Below are 20,026 nucleotides of genomic sequence, written 5' to 3' on the forward strand. Positions count from 1 at the left end.
TTCCATCAACTGTGTGGGGAGTGCTCCACAGAAAAATATCTACACTGAATTTCATCATTCAATGGAACTTTTCTTATGGGCTAGATATAATATGGTGGTTTTTCCCATACCACAAGCCTTAAATAAAAAATAGTTTGGGGATATTGCCATAAGAAAGAAAATTTTTTGTCTCTCTGTTCTAGCCTAAAGATGAGAAAGTAATCTTTTCTACCTTCTATATGGATGCATCCCATCTTTTTGTGAAGTTTATTTTCCTAGACAGAAGAAATGATTTATTGGAGTGGGAATAATTAAATCCTTTAAATGAAAAGCAGTAATTAAGAAAACAACCACCACAAACCTAGCTTGATTTTGCTTGACCTTCATATTTGTTGTGGTTTGAGCTCAGAGGGCAACTAAGCACTACTCAGCTACTCGCTCTCCCCTTACCCCCCAGTGCTGGGAAGGAAAAAATAAAACAAAAGGCTTGAGACTCGAGATAGGGTCAGAGAGGAATGACTCACCCATCATGGTCATGAGCAAAAGACAGACTCGTTAGGGAAAGAAAAAAAGAATATAAGTTGAATACAGACACTAGCAACAACCACATGGAACAGACAGAGTAGGACTGTGGGAAGCATTATCACACCTGAAAGCCACCTTCCCCCACCTCTCTCTTCTTTCCAGGCTCATCTTTGCTTCTGCTATCTCTACCTTCTCACTGCCAGTGTTGCAGGGGGAAGGGAATGGGGGAGTGTGGTCTGTCCTGCCGCTTCTTTCACCTTGGTGGAAAGCACTCTACCCCTGCTTCAGCACGGTTCCCTTCTTACCGCAGACGTTCCTCCACAAACTTTCTTCAATATAAGTCCCTCCCACGGGCTGCAGCATTTCCCGAGTTGCTCTGGTATGGGTCACCCCCACGTGTTGCAATCCTCCCAGCACCAAACCACAACAGCGGGCACTTGTTCCCACAGGATCCCTAGCCTTCTTTAGGCACAGTCACCTGGCACAGTACAGGGCCACCCACAGGATGCTCCACCAATGGTGTCTGCTCCGCCATAGACCTCCTGCCATCCTATTACAGGATATAAGGGAGTCTGCTCAGGCACACTTCTCCCCCTTCTCCTCCTTTTTTCCACTGACCTCGGGGTTTGTAGGGATTTCTTCTTTCAACTTCTCCCCACAACTCCCACGAATCCTCCCAGGTTCCTCTTTTTAAACACATTATCACAGAGCTGCAGCTAGTTGGCATGTCCTGGGTGCAAAGGCAGGTTCAACTTGGAGCTGAGGGAGCTTGGAGAAGTTTGTCACAGTGGGACACCACTGTATCCCCCTTGCCCATTACCAAAAACCCCCTCCACTCACTAAAAGCCAGGATAACATTATAAAGTAAGGACAGTTTTCAGCACTGACATTCAATAGGAATTTTTCCCTGGAAAAAAAAAAAAAAAAAAGATTAGGATTACCTGAACCAAACAAGGTATGTGCCAGATAATTGTATAGCATCTTAGTATAAAGCAAGTTTTAATCCACTCTGGGCAATTCATATCAAGTTCAAAGTGTAATCATTGTATGTCTTGATTGGTTGTGACAATCAAAAAGAGGAGGGGGGAAATAGCAGTGAAGAGAACAAAGGTCTAACCTTTAGGAAGTACAGAGTCAATAGCAGTTTTAAACCATATTAAAAGACAGTTCTTATTATATCCAGATTCTAGTTGAACAAGTCTGTTGGGTGACAAGACATCTGATAATAAAATTCATCAGCATTAAAATTTTTCATTTGTATAGCACCTTTTTATGTCATTTTTCCTTTACAAATTTATGCTCGTATGAAATGTAGCAAGTTCTGGGATGGAAGGCAGAATGTAAGTACATAAAGCATTCAGGTAATTCAGATAAAACTATACTGGAGAGATTAAAAAAAAAAGAAGAAAAGTCTATGTAAGCTAGTGGGATTTAGTTTTCATTGCCACCATATTGGAATGATGGTGGATAGGAAACTGTGATAAACTGCCACTGAAGTGCACCCGAGCTTGGTGTTGTACTGTTTTGTCGACACTGATTTCCCTTTAGATAATAGTGTATTCTGAAACCCAAGAGGAAATTTAGGGATGCAAATGAAGCGGAAAAAATTGTACAGGGAGAAAAAGTAAGTAGAAAATACGTAAGATCTATACATTTAGTGAACAGGTATGTTTAATTATTGTTGCTTTATATGTGCCCATTTTATTGATGCTGTATTAGCTTGCCCAGAATAATTAAAGAGTACAGAATTTAACTTTGTCATTCCTGCCTGAAGCCCATAGTTTACAGCTGGTTTACACATGAAGAGAGAATCAGGTTCTGTTGTTTAAAGTAGCCATTTCACAGAATGACATTGGCTGTGAAGTGGCAAGTAAACAGAGAAACATGGATATTTCTTGTGGGAAGCACTGGAGCTTTCTCTTTCTCTGCCAGGTAGTCCCTTAACAAAAAGAATGAAAATGAATGTGCACATACCTTCTATGGTACTTCAGGGGCATATTCTTCTTTCCAAATCAGAATCTGACTAATTTCAAGACTTCTGGAAATGTTTTCCTCTGTCATGTCCTGCTCAGACAAGGGAAACAAGTTAGGTTAATAGTTGGACTGGGTGATCTTCAAGGTATTTTCCAGCCTAGGCGATCCTGTGATTCTGTGACTTAGATTCGTAAATCCCCAACAGAGTGGACAGTGGTGAGACAAGTATCAGAGCCTAAGCAGTTGTTAACTTCCCACAATGTACTAATTTGATACATGATAACTGACTAAGTATGTGAGTTATGGCAAGCAATACAGTATGCCTTGTGTTACTTAATGGTAGCAAAGGAAAAGGGGAAAAAGGAAAGAAGGGAGAAAGAATATAGAGAAATAGAGATCACCAGTCTGAGTTTGTCAGGGATGCATCCCTCTTGCTCACTTCTTCATTTGTCATTTTTCTTTTTTTTCTTTCTCCCTCTTGTTCCTCCCTGCGCCACCCACCCCCCCCCCCTCCCCCTCATTTATACACATTTTCCTTGGGTCTGTCCTCTAGGTCAATCCACATACCTACGTATCCCATGTATGAGGATGGGTAAAGTGCTTCATGGGATGATGTAATTATCATGATCTTGTTAATCTCCATTAGCATATTCAGGGATGTCAACTTTGATATGCATTTCGTGGATAATGAAACAAAGGTCATTCACTGGACAGAGGGCCCTTGAAACTTTACAAGATGTACCACAGCATGACCATCCTGCCTTCACAGAACTCCCTCCTCCAGCTGCATCCTGTGCTATCCAGGCAGCTTTATCATCTCCAAACTCCATACTACCCACCCTATGACTAGAGTTTTGCTACTTGTGAGTGTTTGAGATGTTCCTCAGCTCGGAGGGCCTCCACTCCCCTCCATCCCTTATCTCTCTCAGACCGTTTTTTCCTCATGGGCCTGTTTCTCTCAGGCCTTGTTTTTTGGAAGTTACAAGTCATCTCTCACATCCTCTTAAGGCAAGGAAAAATATGCCATCACTTGTACTTAAAATTTGTTTGTTGATGGAAACCTTTAATGTGTGTACATTTTAGTAGTACCTGATGTAATTACTCATACATGATTAAGCAAGAAGGAAACAACATGATCACAGCTATTCTGTAGCACACTAAATAGGACTTCCATGTATCCCTGAGCAGCAATATAGCTTCCTGGGAAAAAAAAAAAAAAATTAGCCATCCCATCAGATATTATTAGCAATGGCAGTGACAGCGAATCCATTGTAATCGCTGCTAAACTGTTCCTATGATTAATTTCTTATTGTAAAAAAGTGTGCTGTGTTGTTGGTTTGAATTTGTATGGCTTTGTTTTCCAGCTCTGAGACCTTTATTGTATGTTTTTGTGCTGGACTGAAGAACTCATTATCAAAGTTTTGTTCCTGCTGTAGATACTCATAAACTGAGATCGATTAACCTTCTATTTGGTAATCTAAATAGCTTGAACTCCTTTAGTCTTTCATTATATGGCATATTTTCCAATTCTTTCTGTATAGGTTGTTATTTGTTCTAGTGAGGCAAGTGAATCTTGCTAGAGAAATCAAAAACCCCTGAAAACTCCTTAAAAAAGAAATCTCGTCTACTTCTCTATCACCTCTTCTTCTTTCCCTGAAAAATAACAATGGACTCAATAAATCTCTTTGTATTTATAATAACATCAATTTTCCCCAAACTATTTTAATAATTAATTGATCTGTTGCACATTTTGGTGTAACTTTAGCCAAATACATTATAATGTGAGGATGAAATACGCAGTACTTTCAAAGTACTTGTTCTCTGGTTTTGTGAAACCTAATATTAACCCCTGTTAAAGGAGGGTCTAATAGTCTTTTTCTATTGGGGAAAAAAAAATAAAGGAATGACTCCACCTCATTTTTTGAGTGAAAGATCCTAATTTAAGGAAAGAGTTCCTGAATATAGGTACCAAACAATATGAAGAGACTTCATATAATACAGTTAATTGAACCCAGACAAATGGTGTCTTTATATGTTTTCTGTAGACTATCTCTAGTCATCTGAAGAAGTAAGGAGCTGCACACTTAAGGACCCTGTCTTTGGCTTCTGTCTTACTAAGCTGGGTGGTTTGCATCACTCTTACTGGGAGTCCATGGGTATCTAACACAGATTTCCAAATTTTTACTGAGTGCATGTTGCCTCAAAATTACATTTGCAAAGCTTCTGTTGGGCTCCTGAGGTTAGCCATAAGACATCCTGTTACAGCTGCATTACCTGAAAATCTCAAATGAAAATTGAAGTTACAGTCCAAAGCTGAAATGTCCCTATTTTGAACTGATGTGTTTACAAGATCCATTTCCTATAAATAGTGCTCTGTGAGTGGACTGGATACATTTCAAAAGCTTTCAATTTCTTTTTATTTTTCACAGGCGTTATGTTTTTATTAATAGCTGGAGAAAAGTCTGACTGAAAATACAAATTTTTGTTTCAGAAAATATCTTCTGGCATGTCCTGTGGATAGAAAACAGAGGGATGTTCCTTTCATATCTTTCTAAAATTTCCCGTAACACTGTCATTTTGGCATCATGGTGTCTATCATAAACCCCGTAAAGTGTTTGATGACTCATATTAGTGAAGAAACTCTAAGTACATGAGAGCCAAAGAGTAACTTCACTTAACTTGATCTACTTAACTATGAACAGCAGCTGAGCAAGTCTTTTTGAAAACATCTTTCCTGTTTATTTTTCAATGCATAATAATGAGAGGTAAAATATTCAACTTACGTTTTTCTGTGAAAGTGACAGACTAAAATAAAGCAAGCCTCTTAATGAAGACTTTTCAACATGTTATTAGCAATACAAAAGTTAAATCTTAGTTTTTATTGGACTTCTTGTTGACAAGTTCTCAGAATAAGTACTTGGTTTTGTTGCCCTTTCTCTAGAAAAATGCTTTTCTTACATGTTTTTTTCACACTTTTGATAACAAAATGTTACTAGCTGACTCCAAAAAAGAAAACTAACTGTGACTGTAAAACTGTAAAATATAATGATGCAGCAAATTTACTCCTAGAGTCTGTTCTACAAAGGTGCTGTCAAAGTACAACAGTTGTCAAGAGAATTAAAGTCGTATTTTCTTTGTATAAAGAGGAAAAACACATAAAAAAGATATGATGTATTCCAGGAAAAACATAGAAAAAATAGATCATGTATTATAGGAGGGAGTTTCATTGCTAGGATTTCAACAGTTTTCCTACTGGCAATTCTGCTCATCCCTTTGTAGCATGATGTAACTACCACTGACGTTTAAATACAAAACACACTTTGTATTGGAACAGAATTTAAAATCTGTATCATTTTAAACTTAAAGATAGATTTAGATACCTCACAGAAAGCTCTTCTTTGAAAAGTGAGAGTGAATTCCAAATAGGTCTTAATTACCCTAGATGTATTACAGACAATAAGCTTTTTATTGAAATGAAATGTGATGCTTTAAAAATCCCCTTTACTATAAATGACCAGAGTCTTCTAGCTATATTTTTGGCTCCTTTTGGGCTTAGTGTTTGTTGTAGATTACATTGTGCTGTAAAAATTGGAAACAATAACAGAGCTAATGGTAGATGTTAAATAGAAAACAGTAACATGCGAAGGCAACCATTGATCTACTCCAATCTCCTTCAGAAAATAACAAGGGAAAGTTTCAGAATCGCTGAAATCTAGCTAGTAAGGAGAATTTAAAGCCTGTTAGTCTTTGTATTCTGTTCAGAAACACTGCAGAAAAATCTAGATTTTTGCTTATTTGCAGTACTATTGTAGTACTTTTTTTTTTTTTCTACTAGAAATTTAGTATTGTGTTGTTTATATCCTATGAGTGTATGTATCATTTCATAATGATGTTAATAAAAGCTAGAGGGAAGGGTTGAAAGAGATCTCCATTATTCCCTTAAAATTATCATATTGGAAGTTTAAGAAATTTGTATAATCTCACCTCTTGGGTCAAGTAAAAAGATTGAGTAAGACATATCATACGCAGATCACTCTCAGAAACATAAGTCATATCTACTGTTGGATGTGGAGAGAAAGAGAGAATTTTTTCTACATTATTTATTATTATTATTTCAACTGTCAGGTTGTGCCTAGAATTTAACCCTGTCAGGAACTTTACCAGTGAAGAAATAAGAAAGATTTAGTGAAAAAAAATGTCCCTCTTTAGGAATGTTATTAATCAAAATAGGAAAAAATATAAGAAATGGAGAGACAAACAGATTGTTCATTGCAGGGGTGGGTTTACACCATATGTGTTCTTCAGCAGGAGGTTTTGTTGGTGGGGAAATGGAGGAAAAGTAGCTTGACAAAGCTTACTTGATCTGAAATATATCAGTATAGGTTTACAAAAGACAGCATCCAGTTCAGGTAAGGGAAACCCAAGAGACTGCTTGTTGGAAATAAACTATATTTCTCTCACAGATCTTGGGGAAAAAAGGATCTTAGCTTGTGTGTTCTGTCGTGAGTTTGGGTTGAGTTTTATAAGGGACTGCAGATACCATAAAATTAGCTTTAGGGCAAATTAGCCTTCTATGTGAATGATTCAAAATGAACTTGTGCTTAAGTCCTATATGATAAAATGAAATGAAAAGAATGAAACAGGTTGAGGCATGCACACATAACTAAGTAGTGGGAAAACCTGAGTGGCTGAGATGGGGGAGAGAGGGTTGAAGAGAGCTGTCAGACTTTGTTGTTTGACCTTGACAGCAGAGCACTCTGAGTGGCCCACCACTTGGCTCTGGGGAGTAGTATAATTTTAAGAGGTAATTGGTGACTTTCAGCTTGCTGTTAAATCCTAGATCCCAAGGTTTCGAGTTTGACATTAAAACTAAAATTCAGAAAAAAAGCAATCTTGTGTTTCGCTGCAAAGAAATGTTTAAAGGGAAATGAAGAAGGGAAAAAATATAAAAGCAACAAACAAATAAAAATGCCAAAAGCTGAAAATTACTATATGAGAAGGAGAGGAATGGCAGCAAGCAGACAAAATACAGAGGGAAAGATTCAGAAGGTACAGACAACAGTTGATACTGGACATTTCTTGAATTATTTTACGTTGCTATTGCGCTATCTTCACATTCTCAGCTGCTCATTCTTTCTAATACCTTTCCTAAGTCTATGTGTCAGGGTGAGGGGAAATTTGCATAAGTCTTTCTGTGACTACACAGTATAAGGTCTCCTCTATCTACTGCTCATCTAAAGGGTGTTCTTAAGGGGATGGTCTCAAGCCAGTTCTATATTCCTCTTCCTCTGATGGAGTAGTATCTTCTTGATCTGCTTTATGGGTCTGTTTTGCTAGATTTATACTGTTTAGCTCTTCTATGCAGTTTCTTTTTCAAGTTTTCTGTTTATCTAGTGAAGGATAGTGGCTAGGACCTTATAGCAATTATTATACCCCTAGATATTTATCATTTTGTAATTCTGAGGGAAAGATGGAATAAGGTTGATGAAGTAGGCATGGAATAGAGTTAAATTACATCTGTTCTGTCCCCTCTGTTAAACATCCTTTATGAAGCTTAGATTTAGGTCCTAAACATCTGTTTGTCAGCCATCCCACACTTGCTCTCTTTATAAAATACTTTTTCCTTCCCTCAAGGGCTTGACAACAGCTTCAGGGGATCTTTTTATGGTTTGGGGCTCCCCAGTGCAAAAGAGATGCTGACAAGCTGGAGAAGGTACTGTGGAGGTGCCACTAAGATGACTGGTGGTGCTGGACCACAAGACACACAAAAAGACTTCAAAGGAACTTGTTTCACTTAGCCTGCAAAAGGGAAAGTTGTGGAAGCAGGGAAAATCTAATCATAGACGGCCACAATGTAAAGGAGGGTTGCAAAGAAGGTAGAGCTAGACTCTTTGCAGACATCCACAATTAAAGGGCAGGAATTGGCAGTCTTAATCTGCAATAGGATGTAGAAGTGCAAAGAAAAAAAATTCTTTGTTGTGACTGACCCTTTTGGGCAGGTTCTCAGAGATGCTCTGGAGGTTTTCAGAACACCTCTGGGTGAGGTTCAAAGAAAACTGGTCTACCTGTGAGGTTGCGCTTACTTGGAGAAGGCAACTGCACTGGGTGGCACCCCGAGTCCCCTCCAAAACCACATTTTATATGTTTGCAAGTAGCTCACGAGTGTTGTTGTTCCTTGGGGTACGATAAGAGCAGACTGCTGAAAAAGATTTCAAGTGTAAGATTTGATATCTCAGTGGGTGGAAAGGGGGTGTTAGGTGGTTGATCTTGCATATGTCTGTGGAGAAGACTTGAACAGCAGAGAAATTTCAATCCTGTTAAATTCAGCTTTTTAAAAATTAAATTTTGTTTATTTTAAAAGTTCTCTTAAAAATGGACTAATGGCAAAGATGTTATAATTAGAGTTGCAACAAGCAATAATAATCCATAGTTCCAAAGAGCTACAACTTCCTTTGTTTTTGTAGCATAGCAGAAAGCAGCAAAGTTTAATGTTTCTTCTAGAAAATAAAATTGGCTTTTGAGATTAAATAAATTAAAGCTGTAAATTTTGATAAGAAAAATTGCAGGAGTACTTGGGGGTAAAACCAAACATATTCTTTCTGTTTTGTAATGAGTAGCGATAATGTGGATATGTAGGGACGTCTGGGGTGAGAGGAGACTTTACACAGTGTAGAGGGAGTTTGCTGATGTTCTTTGATCAAGAAATGAGATTTGCAGAGGTGTGTGGCATATTGCTGGTACAGAGTTAAAAGCACAGAACCTCAGCTTAGTCTGTCCCTGGCTGCTCTCACATAAATGACTTTGTCAAGAGAAAACAGCAGCATTCTTTTCCTAAGTGTAAGAATAGAGGGAATTTATGGTCTTCAATCTATTAGGAAACAGATGTTCTCAACATATATTACATTTCATGTATATTTCATATACGTGAAATGTGTATGAATGTAGCAGGTCTCAAAAGAGGCCTGAGCCGATCTTGCAAACATATGATAAACCTTTTTCACTCCATCTATACAACTTGCTCCAAATGTGGCTTAAACGATTTTAAAACTTTTTAGAATGCCTCACAACACCTGAGAAGTATAGAGGTTGATTAGTACCCAGAGTTCAATTGCTTTTTCTTAAGAATATGTATACACTTTTTTTGGCCACACGTATTCATGTTATTACTGTGATGCATAAAATACAAAATTAATCAGATAATGTTAAAAATCAAGAAATTTGGTATCTGGAGACTTTTATTTCATCTCAGGAGACTTCTGTTTCATCTCAAGTTCTTTAAAAAGTCTGAGGAGATGTTATCAAATTCAGATTTACTGCAGATATTTTTTCTCTCATACTGACAATATAAAATATCTGATAATATTTATGTAATTTTATGAAACTGTTTATAGAATCTGCTTTGACAGGATTTACTTAGCAGTGCCTGTGTATTCTTGTCATGCTATATAGCTTGGATTTACTTATGTCAGCTTATAGGTGTCAGTGGTTTCAGAGGAGTTTCCAGATTTCATGAAGCCAAGTTACAAATGATTATAACTTTCCCCTACCCCCATCAACCTGGGTTCCAGGAGCAAATGTTATGTGTTATATTTATACCTGGCTAATGCTGACTGCAGGGCACTACAGTTCATCATTTCTGCTGACCAGTATGAAGTGAATGTGCTCTGAAGTCACCAGGCTTCTTTATTCTGGTGGATCCAAACATTAAGAGATCCTACTCTAACTAGTGAAAATAGGTGGAAGAATCACTGGAACATCATTTAAGATTAATATTGCCAAGTTCTCTGGGGTTTTTGTAAGCAAACATAAGATTTTTCACCACATGTTCCAATGTGATGACATGTAGTAATTTGGAACACTGGGTGCCAGCACACAACATGAAATGTCCGTGATGACCTGCTTTCTTAAGCTAACTTATTTTAAAAAGAATGTGAGACTTGTCAGCTTCTGAAAGCAAAGTGTATTAAAAAACCTGCTACAAGAAGAATTGCATCTAAATTTTTTCCTATCACTGTTTATACCTGTTGATGTCCTCTAATTTTCTATGTTCATATAAAATATTTTGACTTTGTCTTCTGTACACAGTAAATTTATTGTAATTGAAGAACCTCCTTTGACATCAACTGATTGCCTCAAGCAACCATAAAGTCCTTGTGCACATATGAACAAATTCCAGCAACTGAGACACTGCACATAAGGATTTTTTCATTTATTAATCCATTTTTCAAAAATTATTATGTGACCTAGACTAAGCCCATAGTGCTAATTCTCTTCAATGCTTTTTGTAATAAGGTTTTGCCTTTTGTGTTCTGTAAACACTATTACTTCATACATTTAAGCAGTTAATTTTAACTTAGGTGAGAGATGAAAGAGTTGGTTTGAATGTATTGGAGCGTGCATATATGTCTGCCAAATAGCAGTTACTGAATTTTTCTGAAGTTTTGTTTATGTTTTATTTTTGTAACTAATCTTCCAATGTTTCTGTTATTTTCCTGGTCTGTGGATTCTCCAAATCTAGAGAAACTAAGAATATACTGAAATTTTTCCCTCTAACAAAAGTTTTCAGTGTACAAGAAATTCAGGGAGCTAGATGACAATCAAACACTCAAGGATAGATAAATTTTTTACAGTATGACAATCAAGATTTATGACTTAAGCTACTCCAAAATACCATGGTGTTTAAAGGAAAAAAAAAGCCTTTGACTCAATTTTTTCTTACCTAACTCAAGAGTTTTTAAAGAAGTAGTCAGGGTAATCTCTGTAGTAGAAAAAGGTAAGTAGTAAGGCTGAATGGACTATTATGTGTCAAAGTAACAGCAAACAACTCATAGGAGCTTGTTCCAATATTAGATCTAATATTAGTTCTGTTCGGTCTGTTTATTTTTGTGTGCTTCAAGCTATGAGTTTTTATCCCAGTGCAAACACAGTTCATTTTGGAAATATTTATTGAAAAATCATCTTTATACTATTTTCTGTTCTTGCAAGCTAGCTATAAAACAAACATAAATATAGTAAGCTAGCTAGTTTAGCTAGCTAAACTATGAATGTTTTATAGTACAAGATCAGCAATTCTCTTCTTCCAAGATTTCTTTCCTTATTCTCTGTGTTCGTTTTGTATGGATGCAAGGATGAACTAAAGTTAATAACAACTTAAGTATTCTGGTGAAATAAAGAGCAAATTAGCAAAGGAAAGACTGACGGTCTGTTCCATTCATTATTTTGCCAAAAATTGTTTTCTGACCCCCCTCTCTGTCTCCAAAACAGTGACAGTAAGGAATTTCTTACTAGATAAGGAAAAAAAAACCCCAAACCCCACACAACAAAAAAACTAATAGCATTTATGTGTTTGGAGTAAAAGGCATAGGAAATCATTATATGTATTTTCCATGATAGTTATGTTAACATTTATTCACTTGATATTACTATATCTGTAGATACTTCAACATACTGTGAGGACTACTTTGCCACATGTGTTCATTATTAAATAACAGTTTAGGTGGGGCTAAAGCACATGAACAAATGTCCTGCTGAAAGGTGTTTGCTTTTGTGGATTTTTTAAATGAAATCTATTTATATATGACCTTGTTTATTAGAACTATTCTTATCAATCTTTTTTCAAGATGGATACTCAGATCTTGCAATATGATTCCTGCTCTGCTCCAGATTTTTATCTTGTTATGATGTCAGTTAAACTGGCTAGGAAAATGAAATACTACAGTATAGATTAATTGATGGATTGATTTTAATAATTTCTGGGATTTCTTCCAATAATTTATTTGAATACTATGAAGATGTAAAGAATGTGAAAAATTTTTTATATAATTCTGTTATACTAAGTTTGTCATATGCATTAATGTCATGTGGTCTTTGTATAAGAAGCTATAAATACATGATAGTGTTTTTGAAGAAATGCATATATTATGAGTAATTATGCTATATGTTTTGTAGAATAGACTTTGAAATTTAAAATTATTGAGACTTGAGACACAACCCTCTTGTGCCCTGCTTCCTTATGCGCCCACAGAAAACTAGACTGTTCCATTCATACTACATGGTATTTTCCTCTCTTGTATTTGAATGACCAGGTAGTCACAGTAAGAATGAGAACAGGTAAGGAACAAATTCTAAATGAAGGAGAAAAAGAGGAACAGAGGTAATCACTTTTGAACAACCTAGAGGAAGGAAGCAGTTTTGCTCCTCAGGTTTCCAGTCTAGCTTTGGATTAAAGATCTGAGGTGAAGCAGGCAGGAGGAGGCCAAGTTGTCTTCTGCACCTCTGTGATTATAATGCATCTTCAGAAGGCCAAAACTAAAAAATAACCAAGAGAATTTCTTTTTATAACCCAAAACTTCATTAGAGTCTAGTTTTCACGTTATTTTCAGTTTAGCCTTATAATGACGTTTAGGGAACTGGAACTGGCAGCTCCTTTGATGAACTGCACCAACAGTGTGATTGCAAGAATGATTTCTTTATTTTTTGTAACCACATATCAATACCTCTGTGCATGCTTCCTGTAGGAAGGACAGCTCTGTGGTAATCTTCCACATCCTCACAGTGGCTATTTAGAGTTATCTTGTGATCCCAAAGGATTGGAAGGGATGTTTAAGAGGCAGGGATTCTTTGACTGTGGACAGCAGAACTTAGCAGTATTTGGTCAAGAAACATTTAGAAGCTTCTGTTTCTTCCAAAATAGCTCACATCAGGAGGAGAGATTGCATGATAAAAGGCATTAAAAGTAAGGACCCAAAAGTACACGCTTCATTAAGACGTTTGGAAATTTAATTTAGCATATATTTTACTCCATCAGAAAGAACTACAAAGCAATATATAACAAACTAACTTTCAGGAAAAATTTTTTTGACCATAAATATGGCAATAACTTCAGACCAATATGAGCAAAGATATTCTAACTAGGTACCTTTGGCCATTCCTTTTATGTGGAAGCAAAATTACTTATTTCTAAGGAAGAAATACGTGCATTGGTGTGGGTGAGAGGAAAGGTGAATTCTTTATTTCCCCATACAGCTAACCACAGGAATTCCTGAAGTATGGAAATAACAACATGGTTTTCTGAATTGCAGCATACTCAGTTCCCACTAATCCACAGGTTCCTTCTGTCACATTCCGACACTGGGCTGTGAGACTCCTCCTTTTTCTTCTTTTTTTTTTCTTCTCCCCCCCCCCCCCCCCCCCTTTTCTCCGCAGGCTTTCTGCTCACTTCTGACACCCTGAGACCTCTGAATCTTCTGTGCCCAGAGTCTGCCTAGCTCCTACCTAAAGCAAGAGCAACCCTTAAGGGAATTCTTTTGACCCAGTTACTCTTTGTGAGAGAACTTAAAGGACAAACTGAGAACCAACATACAGTGTCTATGATATATTATCAGCTAGTTATGCAGGTGGAACAAGGAAGGAACAGGGTATTACAGAAGTAAAGAAGTTAAAGGGATGGTGGTACGCATTTATGGGGACTCAGATTTGTTAGCGTCTTTAGTAACAGAAGAACTTGTTTACCATAAACTACAGGGAAATCTGGATGAGGCAATATGCTCTTCAATTATGAAGTTTTAGTAAATAGATTAAAAATTGAAGGAATGTGAATCAGAGGGAAATAATTCACAGATGATACTTCTGAATATTAGATTTGCTTTCTGAAACTGTAGATAGGAAATCGTGTGATCTATCGAAAATGGTAGCTGGATGGTGTTCTATGAATAAAACTACCAAATGTAAATATAAAAATAATTAAGAAAAAATATCCTCTGTCCTGAAACTTTATTGCTTTAAATGCTGAACTCTGAAGATATCTTGTATCCTTTCTTGCAAAATGTAGTTTATACTTAGGAGAAAATCATGTCTTGCCTGCATTAGCCAAAGCTGTCTCAGTTTTAGCATGATTAGCAGCCTGCATTCTGCCTTCCTATTACAGCAAAGTATTCAATGGGAAAAGGTCAATGTGATATTTTTGCTGTTTTCTCATAACTCTATGAACAGTAAATAGAATTAAGCCTGAAGAGTTTCAGAATGTTCTGCAAGGAAAGGATGAATCTAGGCAGATCAAGGCAGCTGCAACAATATGCAGGAGCCCACATTTTAGATGCAGAAATGTAATGACTGGGATCTACTTTATGCCCTGGCATTTGGCACAACAGGCCTGTTGAAGTTAACCACCGCAATAAGCTGCGGTATAAATCTTAGATGACAGTTACACCCTTGTTGTGGTGGCTGGTGACTGATGTTGTTAACGAATGTTGCTGAAACATTAGAAACAGCTTTGAATGTGCATTAACCGATGATTCCAGAACAGTCAAAGAGCTAGAAGCACTGTGTATGAATTTCCTCTCGAGAGACTGAAGAATGCAAATTCCTTGTGTCCTGTCAAAAATCAGACTCAATTCAAACAGTTTTAGACAAAACAGAAAACAAAGTAAAAAGATGTGCAGATTTGACTTAGGCAAATGTTTTGAAATATCCTCTTCCCTGCCCCCCCCCCCGCCCCCCTCCCCCCCCCCCCCCCCCCAAACAACAACAAAAAAACCCACAACCCCACAAGCTGGTTTCCTGATACCTATAATTGAAGAATTTGAGCTGCTTGGGTACCAAAAGGTAATTGGAAAGCTATAAGTAACTAGCTCTTTCCCTGACAAAGGACTTCAGTCTGTTACTTGCTCTACTCCTTCCCCCCCTCTCTCAAACTTCTCCAGGAATGTACTTGATAACCTGTCTTTGGAATTCTGAGGTAATTCCCAGTCTCTACCTCTTAGTGATTTTATCCTAAACTCTGAGTATCTGGTAATACTGGTATTTGTGCCTAGTTTAAATACATTTTCATGCTGACATTTTATATGAGGTAAATGCCTATTGTATCTCACTAATACAGGTGCCTGTACAGTGGCATTTAGTATTTCCTTGCTGGTTACAGAAATGGACAGAAACAAAAGAAACACAGCACATCCACTTTAGAGTACTATGTCAAATGAAAAGAATTGCTCTAAGGCTGAGATGATCCCCAGAGCATACTGGCTCAGAATAGAAAAAGCAATTGAGCCTTGCATCCTGTAGTGTGAACAGCATTCTTATGATATATTCTGTTCTTCTTTGATACTTCCACTTTTATTTCCCCTTTCTACATACATAATTTATTGCTTTCTAGTACGTGGAAGTGTGATGTTGCATAGTTTGTTTAGATTTTCCAGGGGACTAATAAAATAGGTTTCCTTCTCTTTTTTTATGGATAAGTACTAATTTATGTTTTTAACAGAATCTGAGTGACAGGTAGTGAATGATGTATGATCTCCATCTAGTGCAGAAAGACCCATAAACAGCGCTTGAATACTAGCATCCCATTCTCATTTGCAAGATTATATGGCTGCTGCAGTACAAAGAGCATTCAGTTGGTTTGTAGCAGGATTTGCACCTAAGACTATGACTTAACCAAGGAAGCATACGGACTCTGCTGTGAGTAACAAACAGTGGTGTCTCTAGCTCACCCATAACAGCTGTCCTGGAGATGCTGCCTTTTTAAGGCAGCATCCTAATACCGTGCCACATAACTATTTCTTTATGAAGATGTGTAGAGTCAGGTGCTCATTTATGCTTGAAACACCGGTCACAGGCTTCAAAAGTGATGTGATTCAACAGACTCTGTTAAAGTAACTTGGCTCCTAAGTTTGAAAGGCCTTTGTTGTGAAAAAACTTTTAGCAACTGGGGACTAATTGTCTCCTGACGAGGTTTGGAGTTTTCAGTCAACTGGTAGGCGTGGCTTACCATAGATTACTATGTTGCATCAGATTAATACTGAAATAATACTAGGAAAGCTTTGAGAGGGCTTCAGTTGCTTTATATGATGAAGAGCATACTGGAAAGAAAATGTGAGCTATGCAGAAAACTGCAATCAGCTTCACAAATAGAGCCTGTCTAATAGCAAACTTTATCATTGTTTAAGTTACTCTTCCAATCAACTGACTGCAGTCACGAGCACCCTGTTGTTGATCCCATTCCAGCTTTATTGAGGGTCTGTGCAAGTGTTTTGGATTAAGGCTTTCCTACACTTTCACACTTTTCATCACATTTATGCAAAACTTCCAGCTCTCCTACAATTAAACACCCTTCCACAGTGAAAAACATTCCCTCTGTGTGTGTGTCTCTTCACAACTTCTTTTAGTAACCTTATAAATGCTGTGTAGACTGCTATGCAGTTCCCAAACTGACAGGCTACTGCAGAGGAAGGATGAGGAATTTTTGGTGCTAGTTCACAAGTGAAGTTCTTGTGAGTAAACTTATGCATTAAGGAAGAGAACTGAATTTAGCTTTCAAAGCACTCTACATATACAGCAAACTCACAGATTCAAGCAGTCCGATAGGACTGAAGAATATGGCTGGATGAGTGTTTTCCATTAACATCTGAGTTCAAGTCATTCAATTTGCTGAGTGGAAGTTGTCCCAGTATTTGGTTAGTCTCCATAAATCTGTCTGGATTTTAAAAGCATCAGATTGTGTTGTACTTGGGGGACAGAGGCCATACAGAACAGAATGCTCAACAGTATGTTTAAAAAAAAGATAAAAATTAAAGGAAATAATTAAATAAAGGAAAACATATCATACTTTCTCTTTGCCTCAGAAATTTTTATCAGTTAAAAATTTATAAACTCAGTATGAGCTAATAAATTTAACAATTTTTTTTAATAACTAAAAAAAATCAAATTTGGTTTTCTTGCCCTCTGTTGACGTGCTTCCTGTACGGTGTGGGACAGATTCTGTTCCGTACTAAAGACAAAAAAATAGTTTTGACAGCAATCTTAACTAGGATAGCCTTAACACTATCTTGCTCTTTAGGAAAAAAAAAAAAAAAAAAAAGGAAAAAAGAAGTGATGATAACCACACTTCTGAGTCATTTTACAAATGCCTTGGAGGACAAAAAATTTTCCTGCAGTCCCTTGGGGTGCCAAACATTAATTCCCTCAGTCATAACCACCCTGTGTCCTTTCTGGTTTTGTAATCACAGTTGCAAACGCTTCACACCTTGTTAGTGTTTTTGAAACTAAAAATGCATCCAGATCAGTGTGCTGTAACTCAGAGCAGCTGCGAGATAGAACATTTTGGGGGTTAGAATCCTTAACATGTTCTTCACCTTGTGTATCCTTTTACAAAGGGAAAGACTACCTGCAGTGCCTGTGAGAAAGACGAGTGTCATAGATCTTCCACTACCAGGTTCAGGGAGGATGGAGGACAGTTGTACTTGCTTTTAAAAAAGCAGTTATAAGGAGAATAGCTTTGAGGAAAAGGGTTGCCTTTGTATGTAAAGGAAGGATTTGCTGATTCCTGGAAATGTATGTTAACTATAAGTAGAAATGCCTATCTAGAGCTGTGAATCACATTTGGAATAACCAGAAAAAGTAAATTAAAGCCTCTGGATGTTGTTTGTGCTGGATAATGCCTTTAATGACATGCTTTATCTTTTGATTAGCCCTGAAGTGATCAGGCAGTTGGACTAGACGATCATTGTAGGTCCCTTCCACTGAAACTATTCTGTTCTGTCCTCTTCTGTTCCATTCTGTTCTAGCGAGGATATTCCAAATTAGTTAGATCTCTTTCCAAAGTCAGGTTTTAAAATAGTACTGTTGAAGACCTATTGTTTTTATTTGTGGGAAAGACTGTGTTTTGTTGGTATTTATTTATTTCTGTTAAATGGGGATTGAGGTTCTCATCTTCCATATTTTTCTGCTAACCACTCACTCTATCAGAAAACATTATTAAACTGAAGAAATGTTCCATATATTCAGTGGGAAATCATCTGGAAAGATATCTGGCCTGATTTTTCATGCCATCGTCATCCTCTGAACACAGAAAAGGATACAGTTAGTCCTTGTCATTTTCCTGAACACATCTATAAGCAAACAAACTAATTTCTAAAAGCAGGAGTTAGTATTTCCTTTTAGAATTTTGAACTTCTTATATAGCATAGAGAGTATTGCAAACTATATGTCAGGGAAATAAAATATCTGAAAAGAAGGAGGTGCTTGCTGTATGCACTCACAAATTTAACACGGACTATGATTGTCCCCTCGGTCACTGTGGACAACTTATGTAGAGTCTCAGTCTCCAGTATTGTCCATCCATGCCTCTGCTTACTCTTTGTGTTCTACAGTTTCCCTAGTGTAGTGGTGACAATTATTGTTGTCTTAGAAAGCAGGGAAAGACCTTTCCAGAGACTTTGGTAGGCTGGTAGAATGTCTTCATGTTACAGAACTTATACACAAATAACTTCCTTACACATGCAGTGCCCTCAAAGATGTTCTAATTCAAGGAGAGCATAGCAAAAAAAAAAATCTGTTAATGAATCTTGTGTATTGAAACTGAACAGATTGTTTTTCCCCTTAAAACTTTAAATGCTTCAGTGCGTAGATAGAAAAGAATTAGTTGTGAAGCATTAAACACAGAAGTAGGTTAAAAATTTTGTCTAAGACGATGGAAGTATTCCCTGTTCCCGACTGGTTCAGTCATTGGTTCTGTTGTTGTTTGGGAGGGTTTTTAACCTCTTCTAATGGAAGAGATCTTTTATGTCTCTTTAAGTTTACATAGATTTGGTACATGCATTGCAGATGCGAAGGTCTGTGGGTAAGAAATAAACAACTTAATCTTACTGCACGTCCTTAGAATAACTGAGAAAATCAGATGTTTAAGGTTTAATACTGACAGATTGAACATGAATTGTTAATTTTGATATTGCAAGCTTGGAAATTCTGCATCTGTGTAAGCAAATTTTGCAATTGTAAAGCAAAACCACTATGCCTGATACTATATTGAACCTTTACTGTGCATTTGTAAATGCTGAGGGTTTTGACAAATGTATTTTGCAAGCATAAAGTAGCTCTCAAAATGAAAAAATATGGCTATAGATAATACTATAGGATGAAATATATGGGAGTCTTAGAAGAGATGTGCCGCTTCAGCTTCTGTCAGCAGAAGCTGCTGATAAATAAGAAGAATGTGAATGATTGATTTGCCTTACAAGAGGGACTGTTGTAGGTAGGTAGGGTGCTTTGCAAAATCATAGACCCTGCATCTGTAATAGATCACAGGTAGGTCGCATTAACAGGTCATGAGCTGTGGAACCACTGATCTTAACTGTCAAGTGCTTAGCAGGTAACAGAGGAGCCGAGAGAGCACTTTAGACGCAGAAAAAACGTACATATATTTATGTATTAAAAAGTCACAGTGTGCTGATAGTTCCTTGATCAAAATGCACAATTTGATTTCAAACCCAGGATAACACTTCTGTTGGACAGAAACTTGGCTATGTTGGTATCGTTCTGAGGTTTCTGCTTGACAGAAAGTATTATAGAAGGGAAAGATATTTGTCATTAAACCCACAAAAAAATTTATGTTGTGATCTTAAACTCAGATATAACCTTTTGAGCTTATAATGTGAAGTGTAAAGCATTCTAAATTACTTTTGCCTGCGAACAGATTCAATAAGGAGCCGGAAAGCAAGTGTTTGATTGCATGAAATAAGTGAGTCACCAACTTTAAAGATAAAAAAAAAAAAAG

Source organism: Athene noctua, unplaced genomic scaffold (assembly GCF_965140245.1).
Source record: "Athene noctua unplaced genomic scaffold, bAthNoc1.hap1.1 HAP1_HAP1_scaffold_31, whole genome shotgun sequence".
Classification (NCBI taxonomy): domain Eukaryota; kingdom Metazoa; phylum Chordata; class Aves; order Strigiformes; family Strigidae; genus Athene; species Athene noctua.